Consider the following 14072-nt stretch of genomic DNA (forward strand, 5'->3'; position numbering starts at 1 on the left):
TAGAATGACAATGTTCCTGTGATGTGTTCTGATGATAGTCCAATGATATTCTGATAAATCGGACTACATTCCGATTACATTCTGACGACATTCTAAGAATACTCTGAAATGTTCTGATAATGTGTTCTGACGATATTGTGATGATAATCCGACGATATTCAGGCATAATTCTGACTACATTCTAAAAATACTCTGAAGTATTGTGACAATTTGAGTATGTGTTCTGATGGTATTTTTATGATAATCTGACGATATGCCGTCTACATTCTGATCACATTCTGACGACATTCTAAGAGTACTCTGAAGTATTCTGACAATTTTCGGATGTTTTCTGATGATAATCCGACGATATACCAGCAATATTCCGATTACATTCTGGCGACATTCTAAGAATACTCTGAAATGTTCTGATAATGTGTTCTGACGATATTGAGATGATAATCCGATGATATTCAGGCAAAATTCTGACTACATTCTGATCACATTCTAAGAGTACTCTGAAGTATTCTGACAATTTTCCGATGTGTTCTGACGATATTGTGATGATAATCCGATGACATTCCAACGATATTCCAGCAATATTCTGATTACATTCTGACCACTTTCTAAGAATACTCTTAGAATGACAATGTTCCTATTATGTGTTCTGATGATATTCTGACGATAATCGACTACATTCCGATTACATTCTTACGACATTCTAAGAATACTCTGAAATGTTCTGATAATGTGTTCTGACGATATTCAGGCAAAATTCTGACTACATTCTAAAAATACTCTGAAGTATTCTGACAATTTTCGGATGTGTTCTGATGATATTGTGATGATATTACGACGATATTCAAGCAATACTACGACTACATTCTGACCACATTCTAATAAAACTCTTGACAACATTCCGATGATGTGTTCTGATGATACTCCAATGACATTCCGACGATTACAATTTGATCACATTCTGACGACATTCTAAGAGTACTCTGAAGTTGCAGAAGAAATAAATATGGAAGAATATTTAATGCGATTCAAAATGTGTCCATTGATTTGAGTATGAATCAAGCCTCATTTTTATTCAGACATTCTCCAGCGTATCTTGTGTCCCTTGATACTTCCAGATGCATGTCTCTACTTGAATCCTATTAATCATATATAACACGGCAAACTTGCAAAAATGAGTACAAAAAACACTCGTTACAGAGTAACCAGTCTAAGAATCCCTATAATTCAGCATAAGAGGGAGTTTTGTTTTCATGCTCTTGGCATTTTGTAGTTTATTTTTACTTTTACTGTACTTATCGTCAACACTGTCAAGACTAGTCCATGACACAAAAAAAAACTTCTATCGTGACAGTTTTCATTTGTTTACAAAACAAGACAAAGGCTTGCGTTGGGTCGGTTTTCTCGCCCTGGAGGATTCAAAAAGTGGTACGTCAACCATAATGGAAATGCATGCACCTGCCGTCTCTGACTCACTGGTATAGAGCTGTTTGGGTCTTGTTAACACCTTCTGTCACTCAAATTATTAAAGAATATAGGAAATAAATATCTGAATTGTATCCAGTGCTGCTTCCTTTTTTGTAGATGCAGACATTTGTTAGGAGGAAAATGTGTGTTTTTGCTAAACGGAATCTAATGGATTTTCTACGCATGTTAATGGTTATATTTAAGAAACCACCTCATACATTCTATGTCTTTGTTAAGACATCATTAACCGTGCTTCAATTATGTGCAAAGAAACAATACCGTACGTCCTTCACGACTGAAATATTCTCTTTCAAAGTTCAGATGAAAAAGAGAGAAATGACATCTCACGTTATAGATTGATTCTACTCTCATGACTGCACATGCAAACCAGAGAACATCTAGAGCATTGTAATCACATTGTTGCGGAGGTTGACTGCACTAACTATCATTTCTGTCTTTCGTCTTGGCTGACCCTGCAGCTGCTTTTTATACTGATTTAATATTCCAACCAGAGCAAGTCCATCACCCTTATTATGCATCTCTTCCTTCCCTTCTATTTTCTAGGTTTTTTTTAAGGTGCCATTTATGGTTTCTGCCAATCTGTTGCAGCTGATCCAGAAAATAATGAGCCTAAAATAAGTATTAAAATCAAGTTTATGAGTTTTATTCTATTTTCTAATTATTTTATGAGTCAATGTCCCGACTTTTAATGTTCTTATGGAACAATTGTGTCAATTATTGTTGTTGTGTATATATATATATAAAAAAAAGCTTTTTAAATGGATATAAGAATAAAACATGAAACAAAACAAACATATTAAACCAAATCTTATCACTTTTAGATTCTGTTTCTTCTCCGGTTAGATCTTAACAAGAGTGATCCCTTATTCCTCAACAGCATTTTTGTTTTCCAAGGATTCTTTGAACTGCCTTTGCTTTTCAAAAATAGTGATGACACAGTCTCTGTTTTGCCCTCGTCTTTTTACTTTAAGAGCATTTGTTTACAAAACAAGTCAAAGACTCTCGTTGTGTCAGTTTCTCATTTCGTCTCCTGGTGAGTTTGAAATGTTTCTTAAGTACTTCAAACAAAAACACCGTCTCTGACGCAGTGATGTAACACAATATGCTCTGTAAACACACATCAGATGATCTAAAATGTGAAGTTTAATTATCTTCTATGGTATGAAAGAATTCATGTTCTGTGCGCTGGCATAATTGTTCATTATGTTCATTTCAACAAGAGACTTAATTGTATGTGACTATTAAAAGAAAAAAAAAATCATGTTCAAGTCTTTTTTGCAGTGAACAAAAGCATGAACTCAATATAGAATTTATCTAACAAGAAAAATGCTTAAGAGAGCGAAGACCTCTGCCAAGATGCTCATTGAAACTGATATTTACAATATTTTTGTCTATAATTAATGCCACACGTTTAAGTATTTATTTTTAAAGTAAAAAAAACACTGCGTAGGAAAGGAGAACGGAATGTGGTTCTCTCTCCCCCACAAATAGTGACAAATCCTTCAAAACCTCTTTGGATCCAGATGGTAATCTGGATTGCCAAAACAATGTTTGCGATTCCAGAAGTTTTTTTTAATAAACGTACAATGTAAGCTGATTTAATTGAATTGATTGTGCCTCACCCGTCTGGGAATGTGTGGCCCTTGGGCCACATTCAACCTTATGAAAGTTTTAATGGGGCCCTCATGAGGTCACTGGAATACTGCAAAAATGATCACATAGAAATACATCTAACATTGAAACAATTATATTTCTGATGTGTTTTTATTATCTATTAATGATTAAACAGAATGTTTCTATTTTCCTTAGTTAAATTTGATTTAAATTATTTACTAAACAATTTGTATATATTCAATTTATAGCCAGATGGATCTACTGTATATTTTAAACCATCTTTTTTTGTTTTTAATAGCGTTTTCATCCCCCAACAGCGGTCGAATAATGTGGCCCCTGTGGGGACTCAGCCTTTCTCTAGCGGGTCTCGATACGTGTCATTAAGTTCAATTCACTTGAGTTGTCTCCGCAGCTACTGCAACACACTTCAATAGAGCGAGTACATGTGCAGCCGACAAATCCTCGGGGTGAATCTCTCGTTTCAATCTCTGAGGAGATCGTTCCATCCGAGCCAAGAACCGACTCAGTTCTGAAGGCAAAACTGTTCGACCTGTTTGTACATTTATCAGCTGAGTTTATACATAACATTGACCTTTTTTTGGGGTTATTTATGATATAACGAACAATGTGATTAATGTGATAATAAAAGTTCCCCCTCGGTCTCATCTCTTAGTTTTAAGATAAATCAACCTGATGTCAAAAAGTAAGAAACAAACTCAAGCTTCTGTCACTGATAAAGTTGTAAAACATGTCCTTCTGTAAATACATTATGGAGTTTTGTAAACTGTATTAGAAAAAAAAAAAAAAAAAATGTTCAAACATTTTCATTTCAAAAGCAGACATTTAAAAAAAAAAAGCAAAAACAATTAACTCACCGACACATAACAAGTAAAAGCCTGCTCCGATATCCATCGCCGGCGACAACCTTGACTGGAACTCATCCATAATAATGATCAAATATAATAAGACTGAAAAAAAAACAAATGATCTGCGGTGTAGAGTGAGGAAAAAATGAAATTGTTGCACAGACGTGCTCCAGTGTCAGAACCATATGACCTCAAGGAGGAGGTGGCCGACAAGAAAAAGCAGGAGAGAGAGGAGAACGAGGAGGCGGGGTTTGTGTTTGTCTTGCGGGCGGCGACACCAGGGAGGATGCAAGACGCATTCCATTCTCAGAGAAGATGAAACGCGCATCAAAGAAATAAATACTCCACTGTGCTGAGGTGGCATTCAAATGGCATCTGCGGGAGAGATAAAAAAAAAAAAGCTCTTTTAATAGAAATGAGAACACTTAATATATAAATAAATATTGTTTGAAAGGATGGATTCAATACTATCTATAAGAGAGGGGCACTGAAAAAAACCATTAAATAACTAAGACTAATTAAATGCTTGTAGCTATTTCTTATAAATGAAAGCGGTACTATGTAACATTTCGACTTTTCCTTCATATTTTCTTGGATGATTTAATTTTCATATCATTTCGCACGTCTTTTGCAGCCGGAGACGCTTCTGTTTTCACAACACAATAATTAAACTCGTGCAACAGCAGAGGGAGCCAGAAATAAATCTAAGTCCGTTTAAAAAAATGGTATCTAGTCTTTCATTCATTTTTTCACTGCTCTATTGGGTCTGGAGCTAATCCTTCCAAAATAGAAGGACACTCTGGAAAGGTGGTCAGCATAAATATTAACAGTCAAACACAAAGGGCTTCTATCATCCTAATAAGATAACAAATGGTGTTTGGGTGTCAAAAACCCCCGGTCCGGAGACCGGTTCCGCACAGCAAGAAAGGAGAATTCTGACCCGCTCTTGTAGAATAATTCACATTTCCCCGATCCTTAGAGCTCTGCATTCGCTGCCAGTTTCTTTCAGGATACATTTTAAAAATTCTGGTTAGCTATTCATGGTCAGGCTCCTCCTCAAATCAGTGATCTGATCCAGCCTTACACCCCAACTCGGGCTATTAAGTCTGGGGATCAGAATCTACTGACTCCTTCAAGAAACATATTGAGACATTTTTATTCGTGCAGGCTTTTCCCTGATTTTCTGGGACTCCTATGTTCGTCTTATATCTTGACCCTTTATAGCAGTGGTTATTAACCTTGTTGGAGGTACCGAACCCAACCATTTTCATATGCGCATTCATCGAACCCCTCTTCAGTGAAAAATAAAATGTGATTTTTTTTTTAATTCAAGACTTAGATATGTACATGTATATGATATGTTTCTGTATTCCTCGTCTCCTTGCAGCTTCAAAAAGTGACTAGAGATGGCCACTCACATTCACACATTCCGTGATACATGTGAATCCATGTTGTACATATTCGTCCGACCACTTTCTTTTTTTTCCCAACATAGTTAGTATGGATTAAAATATTTACAAAGAAATCACACGACGTACTACCACGACAGTTTCACGTTGACTACTGAGCACTAAATTCACCGCAGCCTGGATTTGACAGTGTAGCATTATCATCTGCAGCCAGTGATGGCCAAGCGCGGTGTGTCATAACGAATTTATACGATAATTTGGGTGTGTCTGGACCTCCGCGGCGGAGGCTCTGCCGAACCCCTGAGACCAACTCACCGAACCTCTAGGGTTCGATCGAACCCAGGTTAAGAACCACTGCTTTATAGTATATTTTTGAACTGTTCAGTTCAGTTCAGTTTATTTAAAAGGACAATGTGCAGTTACATTAAAAAGATGGCTGCACCAGATTTAGCAAAATGCTACTTTCCATCTGTAGTCCTCAACAAAGATGCAGACAGTTTACATAATACATCACATACAAATAAAGCAAAAACAATAATATATCAAAAACACAGTTCAATCTAATAATGTCATCCAATGGCCACATACTCGTCTGGTACTATCAGTGCGAGCAGGACTGGTGGTCTAAAAGCCAGTCTTCGACAGCCTGTGAGAAGCGATGAAAATCTGCTTTGTTTTGTCTGGGAGCCTGTTCAATTCTGTGATGTCTTTGTATGAAAAGGTTGATTGAGAGAACGCAGACTTTCATTTGGGGAACATTGCAGTCGCCCCTGGACACTGACCTTAAAGCTCTGTTGTTAGTTGAGAGTGTGGCTGAACATAGATCATTAGGGGAGGAGGAGCAGCATCATGCAGGACTTTATGTACCAGACGGATGTTGGAGAACATTATAAAGTTGTGGAAGCTCAAGATTTGATGTTTTTCAAGGTTGAAGCAATGGTTTTTGATCAAGGATTGTTAAGGCTTGGCTGTGCAAAGATCTAAGCAAGTTTAAAACTGTGGGTTTCACTTGGGACCATGATGACAAGCAGTACAAAAAAATAGGCGAAATTATCATTGCATGAAAATAACATTTTGCTGCTTCCAATGATAAGGAGTTCCTGAAGTATTTCACTTCCTCTACATTTTTGATTGTGTAATTATCCGCGTTGATATTTGGAAGGACACTTTGGATTGGTCTGTTCGAGAAGAACATTGAGACCATCTTCTCGTTCAGTTCAGTGTAAGGCAGGACCCGTCAAGCCACTCAGTGGCTTTCTTCATTGCTGTAGAGAGTCAAGCTCAGGGGTGGGCAATTATATTTCTTCAAGGGCCACATTAAATTCTGTGAATGTTGTTAGGAACCTTCAAGCAAAAAGTAAAAGAAGAAAATCCCTCAAAAAAAAGGACATTTGTCTTTAGGCCGTGACATTTATTTAGCTAAATAAGCTGCAAATGTATTATTAATTTATTATTAATATATAATTGAAAAATTACACACAAGAAAGGAGGGGAAAAGTAAATAAGTGTGAAAATGTAAATTAATAATAAATACAAAATACATTTGTTAATGCATTAGAACCATTTATACACGATCAAACTTTGACATTACGAGGGCCGCATAAATACAATCAAAGGGCCGCATGTGGCCCCCGGGCCGCACTTTTCCCAGGTATGGTCTAGCTGCTACATCATTTGCGTCGGGCCGTGTGTAAAGAAGAGCGTATCATCAGCGTACATCAAGACCTCCACATCGTCACAGTTGGAGGGTAGACCGTTGATGTACAAGCTGAATAGTAACGGCCCTAGAATGGAACCTTGTGGGACGCCCGTTGTACAGGGTTTGAAAGGTGACGTTTTGTCGTGGATTCTAACGCACTGAGAACAGTGAGCGAGGTACGACTGAAACCAACTGATAGAGTTTGCAGAAAGATTGAAATTAATATGTTTTTCCAGCAGCACTGAGTGGTTCACAATGCCGAATGCCTTACGAAGATCAAGGAGTACGGCTCCCACCACCCCTCCCTTGTACAACCTGGATCTGATGACCTCAAGAAAGCAACAGCATGCCGTGTCAGTGGAATGTTTTGACCGAATGCCGAATTGCATAGGATGCAACATGCTTCCGTTATCAAGGTGCTAAATCAACTGTTCAGTTACAACCTTTTCAATGACTTTAGAGACAGCTGGGCGTATGCTGATGTAGTTTATGTGTATTGTTTTTGATTGTTTAAGTGCTTTGTGACCCTGGTCTAGAAAGGAGTTTAACAAATAACCATTACTTACTTACTTATTTACTTACCATGACTTTTCTATTTTCGTAACAAATTAACAGTCGCGGCGTCATTGTTAAAGGAATGAAAAACAACAAATATTGTATGAATCTGTGTTTTATAAGAAGTCAACTTTACCAACATAATTGATAACCACATATAGTGGAATTAAAACGCAAACCAAACTGTTGTTTGTTGTCCTCAGGGCCACCATATTTCTCCTTGCTTGAACTCTGCTTCACCATTCCACGATATGTATATGGTAGCCCTGATACTGAAGACTGGATGGTAACATGGTTCCAACGCTGTCTAAGTGGTTTTTCAACCGAGTAGTTAAGAAGACAATTTCTCTCAGGTAATCCACTGTTTTGGTTTTAGGTAGACAATTTATCTCAGGTAATCCACTGTTTTGGAGTTAAGTAGACAATTTCTCTCAGGTAATCCACTGATTTGGAGAGTAGAAGGATGAATAAAGTAGAGTAGATTCAGAGGTTTATTTTGGTGACTACCCAGGGCACATAGCTATTAACCTTTTGGCTAAATCTCCAGAGAATGACTCCAAACTACCCCCGCTGCTTTTGATTCTTGGTGCAAAATGTTATCTCAACTGATGCCAACCATTCCTGTTACAATTTTAATTAATTTGATCTCATGTTGAAACATACTTATTTTCATTTGTCTATGAAATCACTTTAGATTTTATATAAGATTTTTCTTCTGACCGACAAACCCAGAATTCTTGTATAACATTCCGCTAAATATTATAACAAGACTGGACGTAATTGATAACAGAAGTGGTCAGAGCCGGATCTCATGGCGTCATTATGAAGAGAAGTCATTAAAGAAAAAAACCCAGTGGTTGTCAAGTCTTTTGTTGGAGCTACTATTTTCATCTTCTGTTCAATGGCAAGGGAAGTAATTGGCTTTGCTGGTAATACTATTTCACAGACCACGTCTTGTCAGAGTAGGACCCTGAGCCGCACAAAGAATTCCGTGGAAAAAAAATGACCGGTATGTGAAGTCATTATGGATCCCATCATCATTATCATCATCAATATGACCCCGTGCTCTTTTTAGAGGCAACACATGACTCAGAAGGTAATGACAGTGGGAAGATTATGACGTCACTGCAAGGATGCAAACATGGAATTGTATTTTGTATTTTTCTTTGTCCCACAATATTTCTTATGAGGTTTAATATATTGACAGATGACCCCTTACACAAAGCTCTACTTTTGATGTACCTAATTTCTTGTAGGCAGACCTAAATTAGGACAGTGTGATACCCATGAGGACCTGTGAGAGTGTGGTACCCTGCCCCAAGCAAAGGAATGCTTCCCATCCCATATAATTATGTATCTGTCACTGCAATATTCCTAAGGGGTAATGTGTGTCTATTAAACACTATGGATAACATGATAACAAAGGTTGCATTTTCCATATCCGACTATCTCACCTGCAGTTAATACAAAACTCTGCAGCGAGAATTCTGACCCGCTGTAGTAGAAGAACTCACATTTCCCAGATCCTTAGAGCTCTGCATTCGCTGCCAGTTTCTTTCAGGATCAATTTTAAAATTCTTGTTCTTACTTTCAAAGCTATTCATGTTCAGGCTCCTCCTTACACCAGGTTTAATTCAGAGTTTAATTCAGGTCTATTGTAACCTAGTCTAAACCTCACTGGTTGTCTGACCAATGTGTGTCCAAACCATCTGTCCAACCTTTGTCTCCAAACTCCTTAACATGAGTTATCCCTCTAAAAACACTCTCTTCTACATGTGTCCTTCTAAATAGAAAGTCCTGGTCCTTACCCGGGTTCTAGGAATAGTGCCAAGCCCTTTGTCGCCCAAAAGGCACCTCTCAATGTGCAATCCATTTCAAACTGCGTTGATACATGCAATTTAATGTCGCCAATATAACGCTCACAGATACGTTTATTTGCCTTTGTTTTTCCACACTCTGTCTGATGCATTTAACCAATAAATGTTTGTAAGGATCTTACAGAAACGGTTTTAATTTCAATAGTGTTCAATATTTAAAAACTACATTTTGGCCTTAAATATAAATTTCTCAAGCTTATATACCCATTTAATACTCAATATTCATCTTTTCACCATAATAAACATTGTTCCGGTTTACATAAATCTATAAAATCACGGAAAGCCTGACGCAATATTAACCAATCAGAGGCAACAAAAAGCCGGTCTAATTGTCATTACAGCACCACTTGGATGGTTAATCAGGTTTCTTTTTTTAGGAAACACCCACAATGGCAAAGACCGTTCGAGTGTTGAGGGTCAGTGATGAATAACATGTCTGCCGCATATTGAATGCGATTATTGGATTCATTGAATCAATTAATGAAATCAAACCCTACTTTTTAGTGGAACCACAGATACGGTAATTTCCTCAAACGCCATTTAATAGGCGGAAATAAAAGTTCAGCTTTCAAATTAAGAGCATTGAATCAGTTGCGTCTTCCTTGTAATTCTTTACTATCACAGTCGTAGTCTATGCTGTTTAAACCCATGTTTGTTAATCCTTTTTAAATTATTTATTAGTTAATTCATCTTTTTCTATATCCATTGATTGTTTAAAAAATAATTATTCAGCCAATTGAAAGATCTCAGATCATTGAACATGGCAGGTTAAAGATTTGTGAATACATAACTTTAAATAAATTGATAATTAAAACATAATACTTCAAGCTATGACTCTTATGTCAATGTCAAAGATGACAGGTTTATAATGCTGTGAATCAATATTCATCCACAATCGATGACTGCCATAGATCTAGAGGAAGTAGACTAATATCCCACAACAAATCAATATAGACTTGTTGAGAAAGGATTAATAAAATCATATATATTTTTAAACTTCATATGTGTGTGAAGAATGCTGATGAGATATGAAATAACCAGTAGTCAATTGGTTAAGCTTCCCTTTTGGGTTTTATATACCTGTAGATCTGACACTAAAGGATTCACCAACCATGAAGATCTTCTATCTATCTATCTATCTATCTATCTATCTATCTATCTATCTATCTATCTATCTATCTATCTATCTATCTATCTATCTGTCTATCTGTCTATCTGTCTATCTGTCTGTCTGTCTGTCTGTCTGTCTGTCTGTCTGTCTGTCTGTCTATCTGTCTATCTGTCTATCTATCTATCTATCTATCTATCTATCTATCTATCTATCTATCTATCTATCTATCTATCTATCTATCTATCTATCTATCTATCTATCTATCTATCTATCTATCTATCTATCTATCTATCTATCTATCTATCTAACCTCACCGCACGTCACTGCATATAGATGCTCCTGAGCCCCTTACGCAACGCTTGTATAGAATTTCCTTGAATAGCAATCCCTTTGCTTTTCAATTTTGTCAGATGTCTTGTCACGTCCTGTCCCTCTTGTAAACACACTTACCTACTCTGCATTCAAATGTTCATTCAGGTGCCTGTGTGCGCCTAATGACTGCCGCGCTCTCTTATGTGTTTGACTTATTGTGTGGTCGACAGCTTCATTAAAAAACACTCTCATTGGCCCCTGGTCGGCTGGATACAGAGCACGTTGGTGCTGATGACATTCGGACAGATATTTGAATGATTGTATTTTAAAAGTGCAATGAGTTGAAATTATACACGTCGAAAAAAAGTTTTAGGAATGTCGGCAATATAATTATTTTCATCTTTATATTCATTGCTGGGGAATTCAGGTCCTGACCATCGTAGTGTTCGGCTGTAATAGCTGTCACTCATAGACGTGTTGATTGTTGGGTATTGACACGAGGTTCAGATGATAACGACTTAATAGTCAATGTTTGTATTTGAATCCATAAGACCCAAGAGAGACTGTCTTGGCCCCATAAACCAATCATTAGAGTCATCAGGGAGGTCGTGGCCGATAGATTTCCAGTCATATATAACAACCTAAAACAGGGAATGTTGTTTGTGTGAAATGACCGGCTCGAACGTTTAAGAAAGGGTTTGACGTTAGGTATTTCTTTTTTCATTTTAGATGTTTGTGTTGCTAAAAATGTAAAATGTCTGTTGACTCTTTAGTCACCCTTTAGACGTCTCCTTGACAACCTTAATTCTTGGCAACAGTTCAAAGTTACATTCTTAATAATGATAATTTATATGAATTGTATTTTTTGTCGACTTTAACTGGATGTTCCACAGCAGAGGTGGACTATTATCTTTCCCAAGAGCTTTCTTTATGTCATGATTCCTTGAGATTGTTATATCTTTTGTTGGTTTCCTTCCTGTTCTGTGCCCTTTATTTCTTTTTTCAACACCTTGTCAGCAGAAGGCAGGTGCGAACGGTTAAGATGGTTGTGGTCCCCCCCCCCTTCTTTAGAAGATAACCAGTTGATCCAGTTTCCTGATTAGACTCTTTATCTGGTCGCTCCTTGTACTCAGTCAATTGGGAAAATTGTCAGTGTTTTTTGTTTTATTTGCCCAAGTTGAAAGCTGTCTTAGATTCCCCCATTTTTGGGAAATTTTCTAATAAAAGACTGTGGGTCTCATTCATGAAGCTTTGTGTGAAACAGCCTGAAGATTTACGGGATTTAGGCATTCATCAATATTTAAGTAGCTTCGATTTTGTGTAAAACATTTACACCTGCTCCTAAGCGGGTGTGCATTTCAATTTATATTGCCCTTTGTTGTGTAAACAAATATGCCAAAGATGCCTTTGAAAAACGTTATTTGAACGTAACAAAAACAAAAAAAAAATCACATTTAGTTAAATTAGATGACAATTAGCAGGTTTTTAATCCAGATTATGTTCATGATTGTGAATTAATAATATAAATCGACTCAGAGGATTATAAATTATTTCCACATGATTTATGTTTATAATAATTACAAAACATAAGAAAATAGATTAATAATATGCTAAAAGAATAACATATCTAAACAATCATTATGGATATTTCCTGACAGAACTCTGAGTAAAAAAAAAAAACATGTACCAAATGATATAAAGTTAGGCTAAAGTTGTTGTTTTTATTTGGGTATTTATAATTGTATATCACTTGTAGTCAGTTATCCTTAATATAGAGCATAAACAGAACAATGTCAATATGATGTATTTATGAAGGTTATATCTTTGTATCATTGAATTTATTTTGATGTACAAAAGATCAACTCAAAGAAAGAAGGAAACACCCACAAAACACAAACAAATTATACTAGGAGTTGAATTAAAAATAAATTAAAAATTAAATTAATAAAAATGAATCAATTTCTGCTGAGTAATCTATAATTTCTATTTATTTTCTGTGCCTGACTTCCAGTTTGTGTCTTTTTCATTTTCATTTCTCATTTTTTGTGTAGTCTCCCCGTTCACCTGTTTTATGTGTGTACGAGTTCCAATGAATTGTGTTGCTCAGTGTGATTGTAAGCCGTTAATTTGAGCAAATACTGAATATACGAGAATCAATCTCTTACCTCGAATATACAAAGTGGAAATTGTTGCAGGGAACTTAAAACATATTTACAATATTTACCAAGGAAATTAGTGATTAAGAGAAGGATTCATTGATTTTCACCAGCTTTCGTGAAAGTGGTCCAGACGAAAGGAGAGACGTTTTGCCATCTCAACCATGTAAAGAATATGCAGTGCGTGTTTTCATCATTCATTCATTCATTTATTCCTTCATTTTCTGGAGGAAAAAAAAGAAGATCAAAAAGAACAATTGGTCCTCTGTCGTTTTAACAGATTACAAGACACCGTGGAGAACCTTCTTCCGTCTGTATCACATGATGTTTGCTAGCACATCCTGCCACCTAACTCCCCAGGTGTCACAGATTCGCTGAATGATTTTAAAACCCTCTTTCATGCCGTACATCTTGGCCCTCTCATGTCGTTTGATCCCAGTTTATAAATCTCAGAGGAGCTTTAATCACCCGTCTTTTAAAAAGCCGTTTTCGGTACTTATAGTTGATGACTAAATCGACTTTTGAGTTTAGTTCAATTTTACGCCGCTTGTCTTCTCGTTTAGACTATTGTAACAGTTTATTTTCGTGTGTAAAGAAGAAAGAGCTGTCTTGTCAGCTAGTTAATACAAAACTCTGCAGCGAGACTTCTGACTCGCTCTAGTAGAAGAACTCACATTTCTCCAATCCTTAAAACTCTTCACTCGCTGCCAGTTTCTTTCAGGATCAATTTTAAAATTCTGGTTCTTACTTTCAGATCTATTCATGGTCAGACTCCTCCTTCCATCAGTGATCTGATCCAGCCTTATACCCCAGCTCGGGCTCTGAGGTCTGTTGATCAGAATCTACTGATGGTTCCTGAGGAGAGAAATCCTTCCAGGCTGTTGCTTCTAAGCTTTGGAACGATCTTCCTCTCCCTCAGTGTTTGATGATCTATTGACTCCTTCAAGAAACATCTTAAGACATTTCTATTTGTGCTTTTCCTTGATTT

The sequence above is a fragment of the Callionymus lyra genome, chromosome 17, assembly GCF_982586985.1.
Source record: "Callionymus lyra chromosome 17, fCalLyr1.hap1.1, whole genome shotgun sequence".
In the NCBI taxonomy this organism is placed as follows: domain Eukaryota; kingdom Metazoa; phylum Chordata; class Actinopteri; order Syngnathiformes; family Callionymidae; genus Callionymus; species Callionymus lyra.